Genomic DNA, 12,008 nt, shown 5'->3' on the forward strand with positions numbered 1-12,008 from the left:
TCCCAGGACCACGTGTCGACATGCTGCGAGCATGAGTCGAGGGCAAACTCGTCAGAACTCGCAGATTAGGTCGCCGCAGTGGGACAGCCCCTCTATTTACAAATCCCCTGGTTTAATACTGCAGACAAAGACCATCTTACCCCAGGAGTCTCAACGGTCTGCATACCTAAGACACTGTGGTTCAAGTTTCACTGCAAAGCTCCAAAAGAGCATTTCAAGGGAAATAACATCATCATCATTGTTCTCAGTGCAAAGGGAGTATTGGGATAGAATGGGGGACTGGCAACAAAGTGTCCAGATGAATTTCAAGATGAGGATCTCGTCTCAATCATGATTACTCAGTGTTGAATAGATTTTCCAATCACATGGGGCTGAAGAAGCAAATGCGAATATACAAATATACCGTTACAAACCCACCAAGCCAAACTGACAGCCCCACAACCTCCTATACCCAACTCCCCCAAGCCATCTTCAGATTAGACACCCACTAAACAAAATGTGTGGGAAGGAACTGCAGAAAAAAGGTTTCAAAGGTTTCAAAGGTCTTTTATTGTCACATGTACCAATTAAGGCACAGTGATATGCAAATTACCATCCAGCCATGCGAAACAAAAAAGCAACAAGACACACAACTACATAAAGGTTGACATAAACATTCACCACAGCGGATTCCCCACATTCTTCACTGTGATTTAAGGCCAAAATGTCTGATCTTCTTTACACTTTATTCTACCGCGGTCGGGCAGCCAGTGGTCAAAGCTCCCATGTCGGGACGATTGAAGCTCCCACGTCGGAGTGATCAAAACTCCCACGTTGGGGCGGTCGAAGCTCCTGCGGCTTGGATTTCCAGAAGTCGGTCTCTGACCAGAGACCGCGAGCTCCATGATGTTAAGTCGGCAAGCACGGGTGGAGCCCTGAGGTCAATCCCAGGCAAAGGGATCGCGGGCTTCGCGATGTTAAAGTGCTGTAGGCTTCCCGCGGTGGAGCTACCAAAAGTCGATGTCCAGTAAAGGCCACCAACCTCCTTGTTGTTAGGCCGCAGTACGATATGGGAAAAAAATGCATCTCCGTCGAGGTAAGAGATTAGAAAAAGTTTCCCCAAATCCCCCCCCCACACACATAAAACAAGCTAAAGAACACTAAAAACATACATTTAACACATACTGTTAAAACACAAAGAAGGAAGGGACAGACAGACTGTAGGCGAGGCAGCCATGGCTGGCGTCACTCGGTTTTCTACCAGTAATTTACTACCAGTTCATGACAAGGACAACAGTAAATCTGTTTAGAATGTCCATTAAGAAACATTAGAGGTGAACATACACTGGAAATACAATTTTATATTCACAACCATAACCTTTACCTTTGCTAAAAATAGCAAACAGAAGGAAAATGTGTCAGTTGGTATTTTCCTCTCGCGATTGGCCACAGTATTGACCGGAACCAGCGCAGTCGGAAAAATCTCCACAGATGAATTAACTAAATAAACAACAAGGACAATGAAGGTCGTTCTCTTAGCCCCAAAGAGAGAAATGCTTTCACTTACAGACAAATACACTGAAAAAAGTTAACATGACAATGAGCTATGTAACATCTGTTGATATTGTGTTATTACTGATGCACGGAGGGATGGAGAGGCATAAATACTGAAGGGACAGGAAGTCTGGGGGATGGTAGACAATATTGGGAAAAGGAGTGAGGGTGAGAGGAGTCAATATGAAGTTGAGTGGATGGAGTAAAAGAGGAAGAGGCAGTGGGCAAAGGCATCTGTGCTTGAGTCCACCCCAGAGTATGTCTGTTTTTTTTTAGTTTTGAGATGCGTACAGCATGGAAACAGGCTTTGGCTCACCGAGACCGCAGCAACCATCGATCACCCATTCACACTGGTTCTATGCTATCCCACTTTCTCATCCATTCCTTACACCAATTTGCAGAGGACTAATTATCTTACCAACCCTCACGTCTATATTTCAGTATAGGAGTAAAGAGGTTCTTCTGCAGTTGTATAGGGCTCTGGTGAGACCACATCTGGAGTAATGTGTACAGTTTTGGTCTCCTACTTTTGAGGAAGGACACCCTTGTGATTGAGACAGTGCAGCGTAGGTTCACGAGATTGATCCCTTGGATGACGGGACTGTCATATGAAGAAAGATTGAAAAGATTAGGCTTGTATTCACTGGAGTGAAGGATGAGGGGGGTCTTATAGAAACATACAAAATTATAAAAGGACTGGACAAGCTAGAGGCAGGAAAAATGTTCCCAATGTTGGACGAGTCCAGAACCAGGGGCCACAGTCTTAGAATAAAGGGGAGGTCATTTAAGACTGAGGTGAGAAAAAACTTTTTCACCCAGAGAGTTGTGAATTTATGAAATTCCCTGCCACAGAGGGCAGTAGAGGCCAAGCCACTGGATGGATTTAAGAGAGAGTTAGATAGAGCTCTAGGGGCTAGTGGAGTCAAGGGATATGGAGAGAAGGCAGGCACGGGTTATTGATAGGGGGCGATCAGCCATGATCACAATGAATGGCGGTGTTGGCTCGAAGGGCCGAATGGCCTCCTCCTGCACCTATTTTCTATGTTTCTATGTTTCTCTGTCTTTTGGATTTGGGAGAAAACTGGGGGAAATCGGCACGGTCACAGGAAGAATGAGCAAACTCCACACAGGCAGCACCCGAGGTCAGGATCGAACCTGGGTCTCTGGCACTGTGAGGCAGCAAGTCTATCACTGCACCACTGTGCCACCCAGGCCAGTGCATGTTGATGTTCATGCAGATAACCTGGGTCTCTATCACCCTGGATGCACATGCTACTGGGTCAAGAACTTGCTTGGTCAAGTCCTGAGGGCAACTATCGCACAGTCACACACATCCCACGTTCAAGTTCGCATTTATTATCACTTAACCAATTAAGGTACAGTGAAATTTGAGTTACCATATAGCCATACTAAGTGAAAAGAATACAATACACACATAAAACAAAATTTAACTTAAACATCCTCCACAGTGGAATCAACATTCCTCACTGTGATGGAAGGCATAAAGTTCAGTCATCTTCCTCCTTTGTTCACCCGTGGTCGGAGCCTTTGAACCATCCGCAGTTCGCCGGTACAGATGGTCCGATGCCCGAAGCCCACGTGTCAGGATGATCAAAACTGCGACGTCGGGATGGATCGGAATACTCCGCAGCAAGGAGTTCCCGAGTCGGCTGCTTCTTATCGGAGACCGCGCGCGGGCTTAACGGTGTTAAAGTCCACAGGCCCCGCAGTCGGAGCATTTCTTCTGGCGATCCTCGGCAAAGGATAGCAGCTCCCTGATGTTAAAGTCCGTGCCGCACCTGCGGCTTGAAGCTCCTTTTAGGCCGGTCTCCAGGGAAGGCCGCACCAATCCAGTTGTTAGGCCGCGGGGGGAAGGGTGGGGCGCAGATGAGACACTGAGAAAGTCGCATCTCCGTCAAGGTTAATGACTGAAATTTTTTTTCCCCTATTTCCCCCTAAGAACATTGAAACACACATTTAAAACATACTTAAAATAATAAAAAACAGAGAAGGGATGTGACAGACTGCTGGCGAGGCAGCCATTGCTGGTGCCACCCGCTGCCACTCTACAAATCAACATAAGGGAAGATATGACTGGCCAAAAGAGAGTAGAGCAAGACACCCCCAACAGAATGGTCCAGACTAAATGTTCAGAGCGCATCCTGCCACAGCTAACACTGTGCCATCTGGGAGACGGGGACTCAAGCCCTTGTCATGACGATTAAGTCATCATTCCAGGGAGAGACTGCTTGGGCATCTGCACCACCTCATGCATGACAGGTACGGATGGCTAGGAAGGAACTGCAGATGCTAGTTTAAACCGAAGATAGACACAAAAAGCTGGAGTAACTCAGCGGGATGGGCAGCATCTCTGGAGAGGTACTGATGGCTGTTGTGCTGACTACAACATAATCTGTTTTGCTATCTTCTTATCCCTAGACAACAACAGGAACAGAAGTATTGCTGTAAAGCAAACCAATGCTTAAGGAATTCATGAGGATAACTCTTCCAAGTGAGCACCTTCAGGACTACCTCCAGCCAGCAGGAACCAGCCAATGGTGCAGCAGTAAAGCTGCTGCCTTACAGCGCCAGAGACCCTGGTTCAATCCTGACAATGGGTGCTGTCCGTAAGGAATTTGCACGTTCTCCACATGACCTGTGTGTGTTTTCTCCGGCATATCCGGTTTTCTCCAATACTCCAAAGACGTACAGGTTTGTATGTTAATTGGCCTTGTAAAATTGTGAATTGTCCCTGGTGTGTACAGGATAGCATTAGTGTGTGGGGATCACTGGTCGGCATGGACTTGGTGGGCCAAAGGACCTGTTTCCCCGCTGTATCTCTAAACTAAACTAAATTTGCATCATTGCCTTGAGGCCAGGAATACTAGTCAGTACAGGAATACTAGTCAGTACAGGAATACTCGTCAGGTTCCCAGCACAACAGGAGGAGGGCAAGGGTTCAAGGCAGGTTACCAGCACACTCATGCTATTAGTAATGCCTTACTCTATACATAATTTTAGTGCCAATTCCATTCATACTCTCTTTCCTGGGAATGCAACCCGAGCCATAAGTAACAGCACAAAATGATCATGGGGTTCTCGTGGATAAAACACAATAAGTTAGCATTTAATTACAGTACATAATCAGAACTAATGGAATGCTAGCTATTATTACAAGAGGCATGTAGGATGATTTTGATGCAACTTCACTGTACAATGGTGAGAGTGCACATCATGTTTGAGTTGTATATTGCTGCAACAGGAGCAGTGCATGGAAGGCTCTTCATATTGATTCCTGGCGTGGAAGGGCTGATCTACGAAGAGAGGTTTAGAAAGCTGGGCCAACACTTATAGGAGTGTGGAAGAATGAGATGCAATCTTAAAAATGAAACTTTTGTGGTTTTAAAAGGGATTAATAGGGTAGATGCCGAATGGAGTTTCCCCTGGTTAAGGAATCTGGAACAAGGGGACAAAGATTCAGAATAAGTGGATAATCATTTCAGAGGGATGAGGAGAAATGTCTTCTCTCAGATTCACATATCGTGGAATTCTCTAACCCAGAGAGCTATGAAGACAGAATCATTGATGGATATTGAACAAGAAGGTAGTCAAGAACTTTGTGGGAACGTTGTACAGTGGTGCTGAATGGTGGAGGAGGTGCAAAGGGCAACTGGCCTGCACTTGCTCCTGTTTCTTATGTTCTTATGTTAAGCTCCCAAATACCCATTGCAACATAGCAGTTATGGAGAGAGAACCAAAATTAACTTCATAGTTCTCATTAGGAATGGAAACACTAATTGGAAAGGATGGTTATTCAAAATGCAATGTGTCTGGCCATATCCCTCCAAACCTGCCCCATCCACGTATCTGTCTAACTGTTTCTTAAACGTTGGGACAGCCCCAGCCTCAACTACCTCCTTTCGACCCGGTTCAGAAGATGAGGTGCTGTTTCTTAAGCCTACATTGGGCTTCGATGTAACAGCAAAAAAGCCAAAGGCAGAAAGGTTTGAAGGGGAATTTGATGGAGGATTAATCTGACAAGTAAATGGACACTCAGGTTCACACTTGTGGATTGAATAGAGGTGTTCAGCAAATTGGTCGCTATATCTCAATTTATTTTCTCTAATGGAGAAGACACTAGCTCCTGAACGCCTAATAAAACACACTAAATTAGTAGTGTCAGTAAATTACTGCTTTCACTGGAAAGAGTATTTCAGCCCTTGTATGATAGGAAAGGAAGAGGTAAAATGAAAACGATTGCATCTACTATGGTCACAGAAGACGAGTGAGCACTGGTGTAATAGCCCTGTCCCACGGTACGAGTTCATTCCAAGAGCTCTCCCGAGTTTAAAAAAATCAAACTCGTGGTAAGCACGGAGAATGAACGTGGCGGGTACGTCGGAGCTCGGGGACGTCTCTCAGCGCTAACGGCAGGTACTCGGGAAGACTCGCTAATGGCAGGTAAGCATGGGAAGACTCGTGAAGATTTTTCAACATGATCAAAAATGTCCACATGAGCCCCGTAAACCTCCGAGTTCGAATCAGGGCAAACTCGGGAGTACTCTTGGAATTAACTCGTACCGTGGGACAGGGGTTTGAGCCAGAGGGGTGAAAGGTCAGCACAAGGTGAACTCTATCCTCGCTCTGACTGGGAGGAGAGGGGCGAGAGAAAATAAATTGCAGGAAATGGAACCAAGATAGTGGAGAGTATGCCAATTATAATGGAGGGGAAGCCATGATTAAGGGAAATAAAAAGACATTTCAGGAACACAGATATGGGGAGTAATTAAGGCCTATTTTCTTTCCCATGGAAAGCATGAACAGCTTACAGATTCAACCAGTTGTCTGGTTCAGTACAACGTGTACAAGCCTTACTTTGATACTGTCATCCCAGATTCACTGTGAGCTTGAACCATCAAATCTGGAAGCCAAGGTAGTTCCAGAGGTAAATATCAAATTATTATACAATCCAATTGTCAAGGGCACAAAACCATTTTAGTTGGCAGAAAAAACCACAATGAAGACAGGTCGACTATCATCACCTGAAGATATTACACATAATTGGTTTATGAAAACAACAGCATGAAAGAAGGACTAAGTAATTACTGAACACAGGAAGCAGAGAGTACGCTGTACCGTATATGGTGCTAGTGAGGATGGAAAGATTGGAGATACTTTTACAGAGGGTTTTTTGATATTTTACCCCAGCATAATGAGGAAATAAATTATCAAACAAATGACTGATAAACACCTGATTTTTTTCCTCTTCCAACAATAAAACATGCAACATAATGTTTTTTGTAATGTTGGGAGCCTTGTGGTACCTTCACTGTTATTTTTCTTATTTAAAAATATCATAAAAGTCACTAAAAGCTGATTACAATTGTTATCTCCGGTGAAACATAAATGGCAGCACAGTGGCGCAGCTGGCAGAGGTGCGGAGCTGCTGTCGCATAACCTCGGAGACCCGGGTTTATCCTGACCACAAGTGCTGCCACACTGCTCCAATGTACTGCCATTTATCTTTGGAGTGTGAAGTTTGCATGTTCTCCCCGCGATCACATGGATGCTCCGATTTCCTCCCGTATTTAATTGGCTGCTGTAAATTACCCCTCGTGCAGCAAGTGGATATGAAAGTGGGGTAACATGAACCTAATGTGAATTGGTGATCGATGGTCAGTGTGGACACGGTGGGCCGAAGGGCCTATTTCTATGCTGTACCTCTAAATAAATGAAAAGTGAATTTCAACTATTCTAACTCTCAACATCAACCCATGTGTGTAACCCAGAATGCATTCGCATTCATCCTTCCCCTGAGTTTTAACATTGGTATTTTAGAGTTTTTCTCAATTTTTATATTCTAGACACCTCCCGCCATAAATTCCTACATTCTACTAGTATTCTTGTAAAAGTGCATTCACTTGAACTATTGCTTCAAGCTCCTTAAGCTTTAATAAAGACATCTTCATTTCAGCAAATTTCTCTGCAGCACATCCTCCTCATTGGGAAAATCAAATGCAGGCTAGGTGATTCTTTGCCGAATGCTTGCAAACCTAATCATAACCTCACTAATGTTTATCATTTCTCCCCCAGTCCTAAACCTCCTCGCTACCTTTTGTCTTGCTCAATATCAAAAACATTGCATCCTCCTTTTGGCTACTGTGCAAGTTTTGTTGCAAACTCTAATTTCCAAAACCTGCTCACTATTTTCTTGTCAGGTTCTTCCATTAGCATTCCACTTCTGTTCTATTTCAATGCATTTTCCAAAACCATTTTATATGATTTTGCATCAATCAACACTTAATATTTCCTTTAAACCAAAGCAAAACACTTACATGGTTTTCAAACTTCATGCTGTTTCTTCCCAGTAGCATGAACATTACAACATGGACCAAAGCCGTCGATACCTGCGCTGCCTCTACTCCACACGAGATCGATCCTTTCTGCTTGCCATGTTCCTCTCTTGCTTTCAAGCTACTTTCCAACTTACAAACTTTGGCACATCTCTGCTTCGTTCACTCACCCTGTTAGTGCATTTTTCAGCTTTGACCATAGTTTAATGAACATTTTCCCAGCTCCCTCTCCCAAGGCTCCTGTACAGAATATTAATATCTAAATACATATTCTTGACCTGTCAGAATAAATTTGTTTCTTTTAACGCTGCATCTTTTTACCTGTCAAACCCGGATACCCCCAATTATTATTTCAAACTGTAATAATAAAGAATGTTCCATGGCCTCTGCATCATCCCACTGTGTTGATCTCAAAGCTGCATTTGTTTTCTGACTAAATCCAAAATAAATGTTAGCTTTGTTTCAACTTTAGTTTTCTGCACGTTTGCAATATATCCCAGCTTTCTAAGGGAATTATTTTCAAGGTTTTTGCCCAATCACTCAACCTATATCTCGTTGCAGAATTAAAGCGTCCTCACCTTAACATGCCCTTCTACCAATTTTCGTTATCAGCAGAAATCTTCAAAACCTTATATTTCTTTCTTCCATGAAGACGTCGATTGAGCCTATCATGTCTCTGCCGTTTCTCCATTCTTCGTCAATGCAACACATCATCACATTTAAAACAAAACCCTATCAATTTGTAGCTTCCTTTTAATTTCTAAATTACTTACCATACCTTGTGCTTTAATTTAGGACACCACTTACTATTTCCCTTGATTCAAAGCACTGATGGATGCAATTAAAAAAAGTAGGCCCAAAACTAAACATCCTGAGTTTTAATGACCAACTACTCTTGTGAAACTCTCTTAGATACTACTCATTCCCCTTTCTCCAAACCACTGCGATCCAGCTTGCTAACTGTGAATTTTTTTACCCTCCTCAGTTAGTCACAAAAGTGGTCACTTGTTTAAAGCCTTCTGAAACACTAAATGTCACTGCATTTTCCCAATTGAACTTGCTCATGTTGTTGTTAAAAGTTGAAAATCGATGCAAATGGATCCATGACATTTATTCATCCACCATATCGGTCAGTTAAAAAAAAAACTCCTAACATGTGATTACACTATATTCCTTCTTTAAATCTATGTGGCAGTATTTAATGTTATACACGGACATTCGTTAGGAGCAGCGTTAGGACACAATCATTTCAGCCTGCTCTCCCATTTAATAAGAACAGGGTTTTATCTGACTGTAACTAAGTCTGTACCCTGTAGTAATCTTTTCTCCATTGCTTATCCATAATATATATAGCTCTGCCTTAAAAAGACAATGTTATACAGGTAGTTCTGTTTTAACACAATAGGTGTGTTCCTCAGAGACCATGCGTTATAGAAAATTGCATTAGACAGTCGTGTCAATGGGGAAATAGGCCACTGTGCCGCCCACATTGTGGTCCACTTTGGTTTAACAAGCCTATTTTATTTATTCCATCTCATCTTACTTCAACCATTTCAGGATTTATCTGTTACTTAATTCCTCTCCATTTTGTATATGTTGACATAAAGCACATGTTGGAAATATTCTGGCCAACTTCCCTTTGCATTCATCCAACTTGCGATTCTCTCTATTGATCAGACAGAAACCAATTCCCTTTTTTATTAATAAAAAGTGCTGAAGTAACTGAACAGGTCAGGCAGCATCTCTGGAGAATGTAGATAGGTTCAGCGGCATGGTGGCACAGTCCGCACTGTATCTCTAAAACTAAAGGTGACTTTTCAGGTCAAGGCTCTCTTTACTAACGCACCTGTACAATGCCTAATTAACACCCTCATTTTATATTTTTTATTTCTTAACAAAAGAACCTCATGCCTCGAAATCCTATCCTTCCTCTTCAGCATTCATTTGTTTTTGATCTTTTCAGCATGTCTATTTCATTCACTAGCCTGTTCTCACATCCTCTATTTATTTTGTTTAGTCCTACTAAAAGCATCTTAGACTTCCTTTTCAAACTTGTTAAAAGGTTCCTGCCAAAATACTGGCCTATTGTTTTGTTCGATGCTGGCAGAGGTTTTTGCAAATTTCCAGCCCCCTGTTTTCATAAACTCGCATGGTAACAGGGTCCAAATTGAGTCACAGTTCCCTGAATTAACATGAACAATCTGATATGGTCGACACTGGGAAAGACATTGTACGTCATTGCCAGGAGTTTCGATCCCTGGTTCCAAACCATGCATCACAATGAGGCATCTGTTGAACGATCTCTAAATTAGCATGTCAAGTAAAAGTGTAAATGAATTAATTGGTCTATAATGACATGACCTGGCTGTAACCCAAACGGGGTGAAATATTCCACCCGTTAATTTCAATGCTTCTATGCTACTTTATATCACGTACCTAGATACAGCTGGATTCAACTGTTTATTACAGGCCTATTTATCAACGATGAAAGCCGACCTGTATGACCTTGTCACAGAATAAAATGATCATTGATGAATTATTCATTGATGAAATATGAATTTGGTGAATTGGGTGGTGCAGCAGTAGAGTTGCTGCCTTATAGTGCCAGAGACCTGGGTTCGATCCTGATTACGGATGCTGTCTGTACGGAGTTTGTACATTCCCCCCGTGACCACGTGGGTTTTCTCCGGGTGTGCCGGTTTCCTCCCACACTCCAAAGACATGGCGGTTTGTCGACTAATTGGCTTGGTAACATTGTAAATCGTCCCTGGTGTGTGCAGGATAGTGTTAGTGTGTGAGGATCGCCGGTGGGCTTCCGTGAAGTGTGTCTAAACTAAACTAAATTAAAACTAAGTTAGTGTGCAGCCTATAGTTAGTTGTTCCCTCAGTCTGCCAAAATGGAAAGCATTGCCAAGGTCTTCCTCGACTGCCTCCTCCCTAGTGGCTAAGGAGCAGCTCCCTGAATCCAGATGAGTAGCTTCCATCCGTCTAGCTGCACAGTAGACATAATCTACATTGCATGTCAACTCTAAGTCAGGGGAGCAAAGTCAACCATTAAGATGGACTGGGACATATGTTTCTCAACTCCCCACTTTCCCACTCTGCTCACACTGACTTCACCAGCAATCTCAAAACACACAGGAGAAAGTTCATGGGACCACCTAACAAGACGAACTACATGAAATACAAAACTACAATGTAAAGCGAGAAGTCACTACTGTGCCATCCATGCACGCACAAAGACCTCCGTCGAATTGCTGGAGGAGGAAGATTTTACCTAGAAGACACTTTAATTGGGTTCCGTGCTATGAAAAGTCATTTTTTATCTGCTGTAAAGAACTTAAACAATACAAAATAATTTCCCTGAGTTGGCGTGCTATCCACACGTGGATTAGAACATTTGATGTAAAGAGGATGGCACTAAACAGGTGGGATTTGAGAGTACTGCAGTTTTCATTCTCCAGCATATTCAGCAACATATCCGTACCTTGGCACCTCGATTCAGATACATGGCATGGAACAGTGTGGAATCCATTCTTTCTGTACTGTACTGTACATCACCAATGTTCCTCCACATTATTGTTCATGATATTTGCAGCACACTTGACTCAACATGGAATTTAACAATTCTTAACCATTCCCAAAACAGCAGATGGCATTTGTAATTATGCTATCATTTTTAGTTTCCCTGGACCCATTATTGTTCTTTTACATCTTAGTATCATGAACTTTTTCCCTACATCACCAATTTGTCAATTAATCACTTGTTTCTATCGCTACAATCCTTGCCTTGTGTTCTTACCACAATCATCTTCTCAGAGTGCCATTCTCACAACTTCATTATTATTTACTTAAAACCTGCTAAAACCGTCAAATTTGTTTGAATCAATGAAAGATCACCAGTTTAGGTCAGAGATACAGTGTGGAAGCAGGTCCTTTGGCCTACTGGGTCTCACACACTAACGCTATCCTACGCATACTAGGGACAATTTACAATTTTACCACGTCAATTAACCTACAAATCTGTACGTCTTTGGACTATGGGAAGAAACTGGAGATCCTGGGGAAAACCCACGCAGATCATGGGAGAACGTACAAACTCCGTACAGCCAGCACCCATAG

The 12,008-nt window shown here is 42.8% G+C and overlaps 1 protein-coding gene across 5 annotated transcripts in view; it reads right to left on the reverse strand.

The window, feature by feature from the left end:
* celsr1a (cadherin EGF LAG seven-pass G-type receptor 1a) overlaps positions 1-12,008 on the reverse strand; it is a 265,949-nt gene that overhangs the window by 115,265 nt on the left and 138,676 nt on the right. The window lies entirely within an intron of this gene.

This window comes from Leucoraja erinacea, chromosome 22 (genome assembly GCF_028641065.1).
Source record: "Leucoraja erinacea ecotype New England chromosome 22, Leri_hhj_1, whole genome shotgun sequence".
Taxonomy (NCBI): Eukaryota; Metazoa; Chordata; class Chondrichthyes; order Rajiformes; family Rajidae; genus Leucoraja; species Leucoraja erinaceus.